Here is a 10,000-nt window from a genome sequence, read left to right as displayed (position 1 = left end):
GTCACGTCATTGCTGTCGTCATGCAAGCCACTCCCGCCTCCCCGCGGCTCCTGTGTGACGCAAACTCTCGCCGACTCACTCATGCCACACAAAGACCCAAAGAAAAGAAGCACACACTGGGATGCCCCGGCCCTCCACACACCCGGAACATGTCCTTCTCATGCCCATTCATTCGCTGCCCCGCCCGTCCTTCCCTGCCTCCTGCCCGCTGCTAGAGTTGGGCTTTTCAGGGATCTTTCTGTGCTTGTTTTCATGACTATTCATCAAGGGGAGTTTCGTAGTCATATCCAGTGTCATTGTGAGTCGAGCTTCTCAGGGAACTTGCTTAGGCGGCTTTCATGATCACTAAGCAGTTTCACAGTCCAACCCAGTGTCACTGTAAACGTCTTAACTAAACTGTATTCTCCGTAATGATCAGTTATTTTCTACTCAGAGAATTCGATTTCAGGGAACTTGCTTTACTTGTTCTGCACGATCCATAGAGGGAGTTCCGCAGTCTAACCCAGCGTCATATTAATCGTGCAAACTAAACTTTATTCTCTTTAATGGTCCTTTTTTATCTACTCACCATCCAGTTATAAATAGATTTCAGGGAACTTTGATTTCAGGGAACTTGCATTACTTGTTTACATAATCACTAAGCAGTTTCAAAGTTCAACACTGTGTAAGTTTAAGCGTTCAAACCAAACTATATTTTCCCTAATTGTCAGTTTTTTTTCAGCTCGGCATCCACTACTTTAGAGATTCCCTGAATAGTTTCCTCAAATTTCTCACCTTCTATATCCTCTTTTGATTCTTTTTTTGTAGAAGCAGCGAGTAGCATGCTTTTTTTATTATTGTTTCATTTTTTGTGCCCTTGAGCTGTCTCCTTTGTTGTAAAAAAAAAAACCCACTAAACTATATACAAGAAATATTCGTATAGTATTTTGTTTGTTTGGTTTGGGAGCTTACAAATTTTCTGCTTTGGTCCGTGGAACTCACCTAAAACTTAACTTCGCAAAAAGATACAAGTTGCTAAATCCGCCAGTACCAGAAGGATAAATGAATGGCTCCATCACCTTTAACTACGGCTTTTGTGTTTTGTGTTGTTTTGTTTTGTCTTTCTGTCTTTCGATGCTGTGACGTTACGTGAATACAAGTTACGCATATTGCACCAGCAGGAATGTTAGTACCTCTTGCTTTCTTACCCTTGAGCTGCTTATATATGTAAGAAAAGGACTAATGTAACGAAGATCAGCACTGAGGCCACACGCATCTTTAGTGTATGCCCCCAACTTTGCAGGGGATGGAAAGTATGAAAGGGAAAGTCTGAATGTGTGGGACTGCGCTGAGCATGAAGGCGCGAAAGATGTGACACTGGGCGGGGCGGGGCGGGGCGGGGCGGGGCGTGCATGCAATAGAGCGCAGGTGATGGGAAGGGGAGCAGAGAAAGGAACGTTGGGGGCAGCTGTGTGAATGCCGATCGATAGCGGTATTCACGTGAAGGACGGGGTGAGAAATTTCAACGCTCCAGTAAGTAGTGATCAGAGAAGTATTTTGTAGTAGCAGTAATAGTAATTGTTCTTGGTGTTATGTAGCTGCTCCTTCTACTATGTTATACAACGGAAGATGAGCTTAAAACACCAGTCGGCCGAAACAAAAGAAAGAAAGGCTGGCATACAAAAGAGAAACACACACAGACAAACAATCGGTCTGTAATGAAAAGGAGACAGGGAGGCAAGCAGGAAAAGAATAGCCAAGCGAGAGGGAGCAGGGAGCAGGGAGGTGAGGAAGGGAGGCTGGCGAGCTGGAGGGAAAGCAGGAGGAACGGAGGAGGTAGGGGGAGAGGAAGGAGAGGTACGGCTGGCGGGCTGGATGGGAGAGGAAAGTGAGGGGAGGGTAGGAGAAGGGGGAGGGGGAGGAGGGAGGTGAGGGAAGGAGGCTGGCGAGCTGGAGGGAAAGGAGGAGGAAGGGAGGAGGTAGGGGAGAGGAAGGAGATGGACGGCTGGCGGGCTGGTTGGGAGAGGAAAGTAAGGGGTGGGTAGGAGAAGGGGAAGGATGGGGAGAAAGGCGAGGGAAGACTGGTGGGATGAGAGGACTGGGGAAGGAATGTGAGGGGTAGAGGAGGAAGGTAAGGGAGGGTTGAGGGGAAGGAGGAAGGTGAGGGAGGGCAGCTGGCAGGAGGAAGAGGAGGGGAGGGAGGGCTGAGGGTTCGTGGGCGGCAAGGGATTATACTCCGCACTTCCCGGGTGACGAAATCATTGTCGCTGATCCTCGTAACACCGGCACCGACCACAACGACATCCCCTTGCCACCCCCTCCTCTCTCCCCCTCTCTTGCTCGGTGCCTTGGCGGGGAGAGGGAGAAGGAAAGGAATGGAGGAAGAGAAAGATGGGGGCCGTAGGAGAGGAGGAAAGAGAGAGAAAGGAAAGGAGAGAGATAAGGGTGAAGAGAGGAGGAATGGGGAGAGTGGGAGGGAGGTAAAGATTGAGAGGAAGGAAGGGAGGAAAGTGGGAGGGAAGTAAAGATGGAGAGGCAGAGGAACGGAGGAAAAGGGAGAGAACGAAAGAAAGGGAAAGATGGAGAAGTGTAGGAGAAGGAAAAGGAAGAAAAAAAGAAAAATAAAGAGATGGATGGAGAAGAAAGCAAGAGAGAGAGAGAGAGAGAGAGAGAGAGAGAGAGAGAGAGAGAGAGAGAGAGAGAGAGAGAGAGAGAGAGAGAGAGAGAGAGAGAGAGAGAGAGAGAGAGAGAGAGAGAGAGAGACCTTAGGTGGGGCTTATGTTTCTAATTATATTGATGTGTCGTGTCTAACTCAGCTGTTGTGCATTTTTTTTTTATAGATATGATATCTCTCTCTCTCTCTCTCTCTCTCTCTCTCTCTCTCTCTCTCTCCCCCCCCCCAGTTCCCAGGATGTGTTGCCAAGCTATGAGATCTGCAGCATCATTGGCGGGGAGAAAGAAGTCGTGTTGTAAGCTTGGAAAGGTCTCACAGTGTCTCTGAGTCCACTTCTGCCACCCCATGGAAGAAGTGATCCCCCTCCTGGCGCCCCCCTCTGCTAATATGTGGATGAGCATCACGTTACGGCCGTTTTTTATCTTCTTTTTCTTTCTATCTTTTTTGTTTCTTCTCGTTCTGCCTCCTCCTCCTCCTCCTCCCGTTAAGAAAGAGGCATCAAAAAGGCGTTTGGTGCTTGTTTGTTTGTTTTTTCTCTGCTTTCCTCTGCGGCGCCTTTGTGGACGCAGCGAGGCGGGAAGTAGTCAGGAAGGTGGACAACACAACCGTAGGTGGCCTCGTTAACCCCTGCTCGTGGGCGGCGGGTGGAGGGCTCTTTAACTCCTGCACCGTCCCCCTCCCTCCCTCTCCTCCACCCCGCGACGGCTTGGGGGGAGGAGTGAAATATTAGCCGCCTTCACTGCCAGGATGTCGCTGTACTGTTGTGAGTCAGCGAGGAGCGAGAACATTATTATACCATTATTATTTGGTAAGAGCTGAAGACACCTCCATTATCATTACTGCTGAGTGTTGAGAACATTATTGCACCGCTATTACTCAGCGAGATTGCCGCCGAACACAGTCTGGGTCTCCCTGGTGCGGAGGCGCTGCGCCGCTCAGTGCTACCAGGGAGCCGATGACCGGAGCTTTGCCTCGATTTAGACAAGCCGGCCATAAATGGTGACGCGGATCTTTATGTTGGTGCTGGCGGCGCCACGAAGCGGTGCGTCATGCCGTTGTTAAGGTTTGACGGTTTTTCTTATATTTGTCCGCCAGCCCGCGGCCTGCCAACTCTGGGCGTGAAACTAATAATATAAAAGCTGAAACTGGTAACAAACTGAAACCTCCGTTGCACTGAAAACAAGCAAGTTGCCTCGTAATGTCAAGCAGTACACTCTTCAACATGAATACCAAACCAACTCACTCAATATTATGTAAATGTTCGGGAAAAACTACTAGATTATTAAAGCATAATTATAAACGAGAGAAGATAGATCACTGAGTATATTGGCAGTACTTTCAAACAGTAGAAGGTTTCGTGGTCGAGCGTCGGTTTGTCCGACGTCCGATGCTCAAGATGACAGTCACCATGACAGCCCTTGCTTGCCTCCGCCAGGGGGGTGAAGAGCGCGGAGCCTCGGAGGAAGGTTACAAATATAGATTTACTCTTATAGTGACCACAGAGAGAGAGAGAGAGAGAGAGAGAGAGAGAGAGAGAGAGAGAGAGAGAGAGAGAGAGAGAGAGAGAGAGAGAGAGAGAGAGAGAGAGAGAGAGAGAGAGAGAGAGAGAGAGAGAGAGAGAGAGAGAGAGAGAGAGAGAGAGAGAAAGGGGAAACGAAATACGATTAATAAAAGCAAATAAAAAAACCTACGTAACAAAACTGGACAAAATATAAATAAACAAGAAATCTAAGCCATTTCTACAATTAAAACAACTAAAACGCCGCGCACACCTGGCAACAAGGGGTTCATTCAGGGGGAGGCGGGGGTCAGTGGCAGCCTCGGAGCTTCGGTGGGCGAGAGTGTGAAGCAGCGGCCGCGGGGAGGGAGGAGTCTGGGATAGCCGTCTGTCCCGCCGGGGTAGGAACACCGCCGCTGTGCGTGTGTGTGTGTGTGCGTGGGTGTGCCAGGCGCCGATCACGAGGCTGTAGGTGAGTGTCTTAACGGTAATGATTATGTTGATGGTGGCAGGGATTGTTATTGTGGTGGCGGTGATGTGAGGGTGATTGTAGTGTCATAGTTGATGGTGAGGGTGGTGGTGATGGTAATGGTTGTGGTTAGTGGCAGCAGTGACAGGGGTATTAATGTGGTGGTGATGATAGTGGTGTGGTGTAGTTGATAGTGATGATAATATTGGGATGGGGGTGGTGTTGATGTTAAAAGTGACGGTGATGGTGATGGGTGTGGTGTACTCGATAATGGTGATGATGACGCTGGAATGTGATGATTTTAGAAGCCACGGTGGTGATGATGGTGGTGTAGTTAATGGTGATGAGGCTGGAATGGAGGGGATGGCTTTGTTTCAGGTGATGGTGATTGTGTTGTATTGTGATGACGTCCAGTAGCCACAACAACAGTAACATGAAGGAAAAAAAAAACAAATATAACGACAACAGCAGCAACAGAGTATCTTAGTGTCAGCTCAAAGTACTTAATGTTTGTCTGACTATTTGATTTTCCGGCACGAATAAACATTGACGATAAAAATTGGATTGGATAGGATAAGATGATGGGATAGGATGAGGATAGACGACGGAGGAGAGAGGAAGGGAGATAAAGAACGGAACGGGGCGAGGGGCAGCTAGAATGAGAGATAAGGGGAGATAACGGAATGCAAGGAAAGAGGAGTGTGAAGGGGCGGGAGATGTAGGAAGAGGCAAAAGGAGAACGAAGTGTGGGCGGCCCCTCCCTCCGATCAGCTGGCGTGGGCGGGGGTGTGGGCGGGATGGGAGTGGCGTGGAGAAGGAGGTGATGGTGGCAGGAGGGTAGGAAGGGAGGAGAGGAGGAGGCGTGGCGTGGCAAAAGAGGCGTGAAGGAAGGAAGAGAGAATGGGAAGGAAAGGAAGAGCACGCGAAGACGGAACGGGAGAAGGGGAGACGGAGAGAAGAAAGTGATGCAAAAAAAATAGTAAGAATTATAGGACAACAGGGAAAGGTGATGATAAAGACAAGTAAAGAATGCGGAGAAATTTAAGAAAAAATACTTTGCCGAGGGATTAGAGGAGGTGTGAATTACCTGGATGAGGAGGAAAAAATAGCTTGGAGGAGGAGGAGGAGGAGGAGGAGGTAATGCAGGTGGTGGAGGAGCAAGTGTAGGTGGAGGTTAAGGAGAAGGGGAGGAGGAGGAGGAAGAGAGGAAGGAAGAGGAGAAGGATTTGGTGGTGGTAGAAGTGAAGGAGTTGGCGATTGTGTAGGCGTTAGGAGGAGGAGGAGGAGGAGGAGGAGGAGGAGGAGGAAGTGCATTTGAGTATGTGGTGTATAAAGTCTCTTCTTAAGGGAGTAGGAACCGCGCCCGCTGCCCTCGGTGGTGGTGGTGGTGGTGGTGGTGATAGTGGTGGTGGTGGTGGTGGTAGTGGTACTGGGAAGGGAGGTCTCAATTCAATACCAATTCCTTCTTCCCTTCATACGTGTTGGTGGTTATCATTTCACAATCTCAGTTAACTCGTTTCTATATTCGTTTTCTGATTAATTCCCAGAGGTGATGTTTAATTAGCGTTCCGTAGTGATGAAGGCAGTGGTAGTGGTGTTGGTAAAGCTTGCAGTAACAGTTGTGATTATAAGTATTAGTGGCTGAGAATAATGAATAGTGGAGAGTGCGATACATGTTATGAGGTCAGGTGTAAAGCAGGTAGGAAAGTAATTAAGGTGAAGGGGAAGAGGTATAGAGGTTATCAGGAGAGTAGAGAGCGAGAGAGTGAGAGGAAAGGCACACAGGAAAAAGAGGAAAGAATGAAAACAAGGAAAAGAAGAATAAAAAGGAAGATAAAAAGTAAAGTCGTTGGGGAGATTGGAACAAGAAAGGAAAGGTAAAAAGCGAACACATCTTTTTGTCGACGTAACGGAAGAAGGTTGTAAAAATAGATAAATGAAAGTGTTGTTAATATTACAGTTTCCGATAGACCTGCCCTTGTGTGTGTGTGTGTGTGTGTGTGTGTGTGTGTGTGTGTGTGTGTGTGTGTGTGTTTAGGCTTCATTCCCTTTCTCTGTAAACTTTCCTCTCCCTATTTTGTCAGTAATTAACACACACACACACACACACACACACACACACACACACACACACACACACACACACACGCACGTTAATGGATCTCCTCAGATGACAAAAAAATAGTGGATTACGTTGATGTTTCAGACGTATTTTTACAAGTCATTGAGAGAGAGAGAGAGAGAGAGAGAGAGAGAGAGAGAGAGAGAGAGAGAGAGAGAGAGAGAGAGAATTATCAATAGTGTGGTTGTGGTGTCAGAGGGTAAGTGGGCGTGAGTGTGGGTGTATGTGAACGCGGGAAATGAAGGATTCGTGGGTGTGGGTGGGTGTGGGTGTGGGAGGGGGATCAGTGGGGTAAGAAGAGGCATGGGTAGGGTAAAGGCGTGGACATGGGAGAGTGTAAATGTGGTATTGGAAGCGGGTATATATGTGTTGGCTTTCGTGGGTATTATAATTAAACCAAATTGTCGAGCCCGTTTTGGCGTTGGCTCCCGCGGGTCTATTTCTCCCCTCTGCTCTGCCACACAGTCTCAACACCTATTTTTTCCTCTCATATTTTACCTTTAGCTTACATATGAGAGGAAGAGATAGGTGTTGGGGCTGTGTGGCAGAGCAGAGGGGAGGAAAGGACCCGCGGGAGCCTACCCCAGACCGGCCTCGATATATTTGGAAGACTATAGGTATTGGGGCTCGAACGTAACCTTGAACATAGAAGTTATTTGGTGTCGTAGGCATATTTATTTAACGGCAAACTAAAGTATAATATTTTTTTTTCAACTTTTGTGATGACGAACTTGAAAAAACTAGAAAAATATCATGAGTTGTAAAAAGTGGGTCCTAAGAAAAGTTATAAAAAAAAGTTAATTAATGTGGGAGACTTTGTGGTCTTAACCCGGTAGCAGCGATGGGCCAAATTTGTGGCTTTACCGTGTAGCAGCGACGGGCCAAATTTGTGGCTTTACCGTGTAGCAGCGACGGGCCAAATTTGTGGCTTTACCGTGTAGCAGCGACGGGCCAAATTTGTGGCTTTACCGTGTAGCAGCGACGGGCCAAATTTGTGGCTTTACCGTGTAGCAGCGACGGACCAAATTTGTGGCTTTACCGTGTAGCAGCGACGGGCCAAATTTGTGGCTTTACCGTGTAGCAGCGACGGGCCAAATTTGTGGCTTTACCGTGTAGCAGCGACGGACCAAATTTGTGCCATGATTTAAACCCCCCAAAATAGATGATACATAAACTGATTACAAATGCTTCGATATATATATTATGAAATGGTTTGTGTGAGTGATGATTTTTTTCTCATTTTTCTCGCTCAGAGGGACCATTAAGAAACATGACCCCCGCTGCTACCAGGTTTAGCCTCGGTGTCAAAGTTGCCAGATTGTCTTACTCAGCCTCTTATATTTACCGACTTCCGACCCCAAAACTGTCTCGTGGACCCCAATAAGGAGATTCACTTAAAAGTATCGTTAAAATAGTTAATTCCTGTTGTTTCTTGGCAATGGTCAGGCGTCAGAAACCGGTAAATACTATGGTCTGAGTACGACAATCTGGCAACGGTGCGAGTCGGTGTTATTGTGGACTGTGAGGCATTGAATCGTCCTAAATCATTCTCTCGATGAAGAAAAAAATAATACGGGGCAAAAAAAGAAAAGCGAAGAACTCAAAGGACTGCATGTATTTTTTATGGCCAGGGAAGGACACAGATGCTTTCTAGATGAGAGGGAAGAAGCACAGAGGGAAAGAGAGGGGAAGAGAGGTATGTAAAAGGAGGGAGGAAAATTATATTATGGTAGTAGGAAAAGAAGGAATTTGGAAGACGAGGGAGAGGTACAAGAAAGAAGAAAAGATACAGAAAAGAAGCAAGAAAACTGAAGTGCTGGGTTAAGGGGGCATGAACGAGGAGCGTGGAGAAAGGGAAACAGCAGAAGACAACAAGGGGTTCAAGAAAGAAGGAAAGACAGGAAAAGGTGAAGAAACTGGGGTATTTGGGGTGAGCCGGGACGAGGCGCGTGGAGAAAGGGAAACGCCAGAAGACAACAAGGGGTTCAAGAAAGAAGGAAAGACAGAAAAAGGTGAAGAAACTGGGGTATTAGGGATGGGCAGGGGCGAGGAGGAAAAATAACGGTGCAAGAAAGAAGGAATAACAAAGAAAAATGAAATAACTGGGGTATTAGGGGTGAACAGGGACGAGGCGCGTGGAGATAGGGAAACGGTAGAAGACCACAAGAGGTTCAAGAAAGAAGGAAAAAGAGGAAAAGGTGAAGAAACTCGGGTATTAGGGGTGGACAGGGAGAAGACAACAAGAGGTTCAAGAAAGAAGGAAAAAGAGGAAACGGTGAAGAAACTCGGGTATTAGGGGTGGGCAGGGGCGAGGAGGAAAAACAAAGGTGCAAGAAAGAAGGAAAAATATAGAAAAGTGAACAAACTGGGATATTAGGTTGAGTGCGCACGGGCGAGGTGGGCGGAGAAAGGGAAATGCCACGAGATGAAGAAATACAGAAGAACGTGCCAGTGGGCGTGTGTGGGATAAGGGGAGAGGCCATGATGAACGGGGTGGTATGGAAGGGATGCTGGAAGGGGAAGTGGAGTGGGAGACATGGGAAGGAACAGGGAAGAGAGGGGAAGGGTTCTTAGGTGGAAGAGAAGACAAGGAGCGTGGGAGAGAGGCGTGAGATGAGGGGCATTAGGTGGAAGGGATGCTGGAAAGGGCCTTGGGGTGGAGAACATCTGGATCTGGACGTGGAGTGGAAGACATGGGAAGGAACAGGGAAGAGAGGGGGAGGGTTCTTAGGTGGAAGAGAAGACAAGGAGCGTGGGAAGGAGGCGTAAGATGAGGGGCATTAGGTGGAAGGGATGCTGAAAAGGGCCTTGGGGTGGAGAACATCTGGATCTGGACGTGGAGTGGAAGACATGGGAAGGAACAGGGAAGAGAGGGGGAGGGTTCTTAGGTGGAAGAGAAGACAAGGAGATGGGAAGGAGGCGTGAGATGAGGGGCATTGGGTGGAAGGGATACTGGAAAGGGCCTTGGGGTGGGGGACATGAGAAGGAACACAGAAGGAGAGGGGGAGGGGGGGGATAGGGTTTTAGGTGGGAGAGAAGGCGAGCGGCGTGGGAAAAGGTAGAAGAGGACGCGAGAGATGGGATGGAAGGGGTTCTGGAAGAGGGGTCATGGGTGGAGGACATGGAAGAGGGTGATTGGGATGGGTACGGTAGGTGGGAGAGGAGGGAAGGAGCGTGGGAAGGAGCAAAAGAGGGCGTGTGTGCTTAAGGGCGTGGCTGGGCGGTCAAGGTGTGGCCACGGGCGGGGTGCCGTTGAAT

At 48.4% G+C, this 10,000-nt stretch overlaps 1 protein-coding gene across 2 annotated transcripts in view; it reads left to right on the top strand.

The window, feature by feature from the left end:
* Positions 1–10,000, top strand: part of LOC126986637 (uncharacterized) — a 48,649-nt gene that overhangs the window by 10,405 nt on the left and 28,244 nt on the right. The window contains exon 1 of one of the 2 annotated variants that reach the window (XM_050842918.1): positions 4,481–4,623. The exons of the other annotated variant lie outside the window; for it this stretch is intronic. The gene's annotated coding sequence lies outside the window, so the exon portion shown is untranslated. Of the gene's footprint in view, positions 1–4,480; positions 4,624–10,000 lie in introns of those variants that run through there. 2 annotated transcript variants of the gene reach the window in all.

Source organism: Eriocheir sinensis, chromosome 62 (assembly GCF_024679095.1).
Source record: "Eriocheir sinensis breed Jianghai 21 chromosome 62, ASM2467909v1, whole genome shotgun sequence".
Lineage (NCBI taxonomy): Eukaryota > Metazoa > Arthropoda > Malacostraca > Decapoda > Varunidae > Eriocheir > Eriocheir sinensis.
Note: the sequence above shows the minus strand (reverse complement) of the source record. Positions and strands in the feature narration are given on the sequence as shown.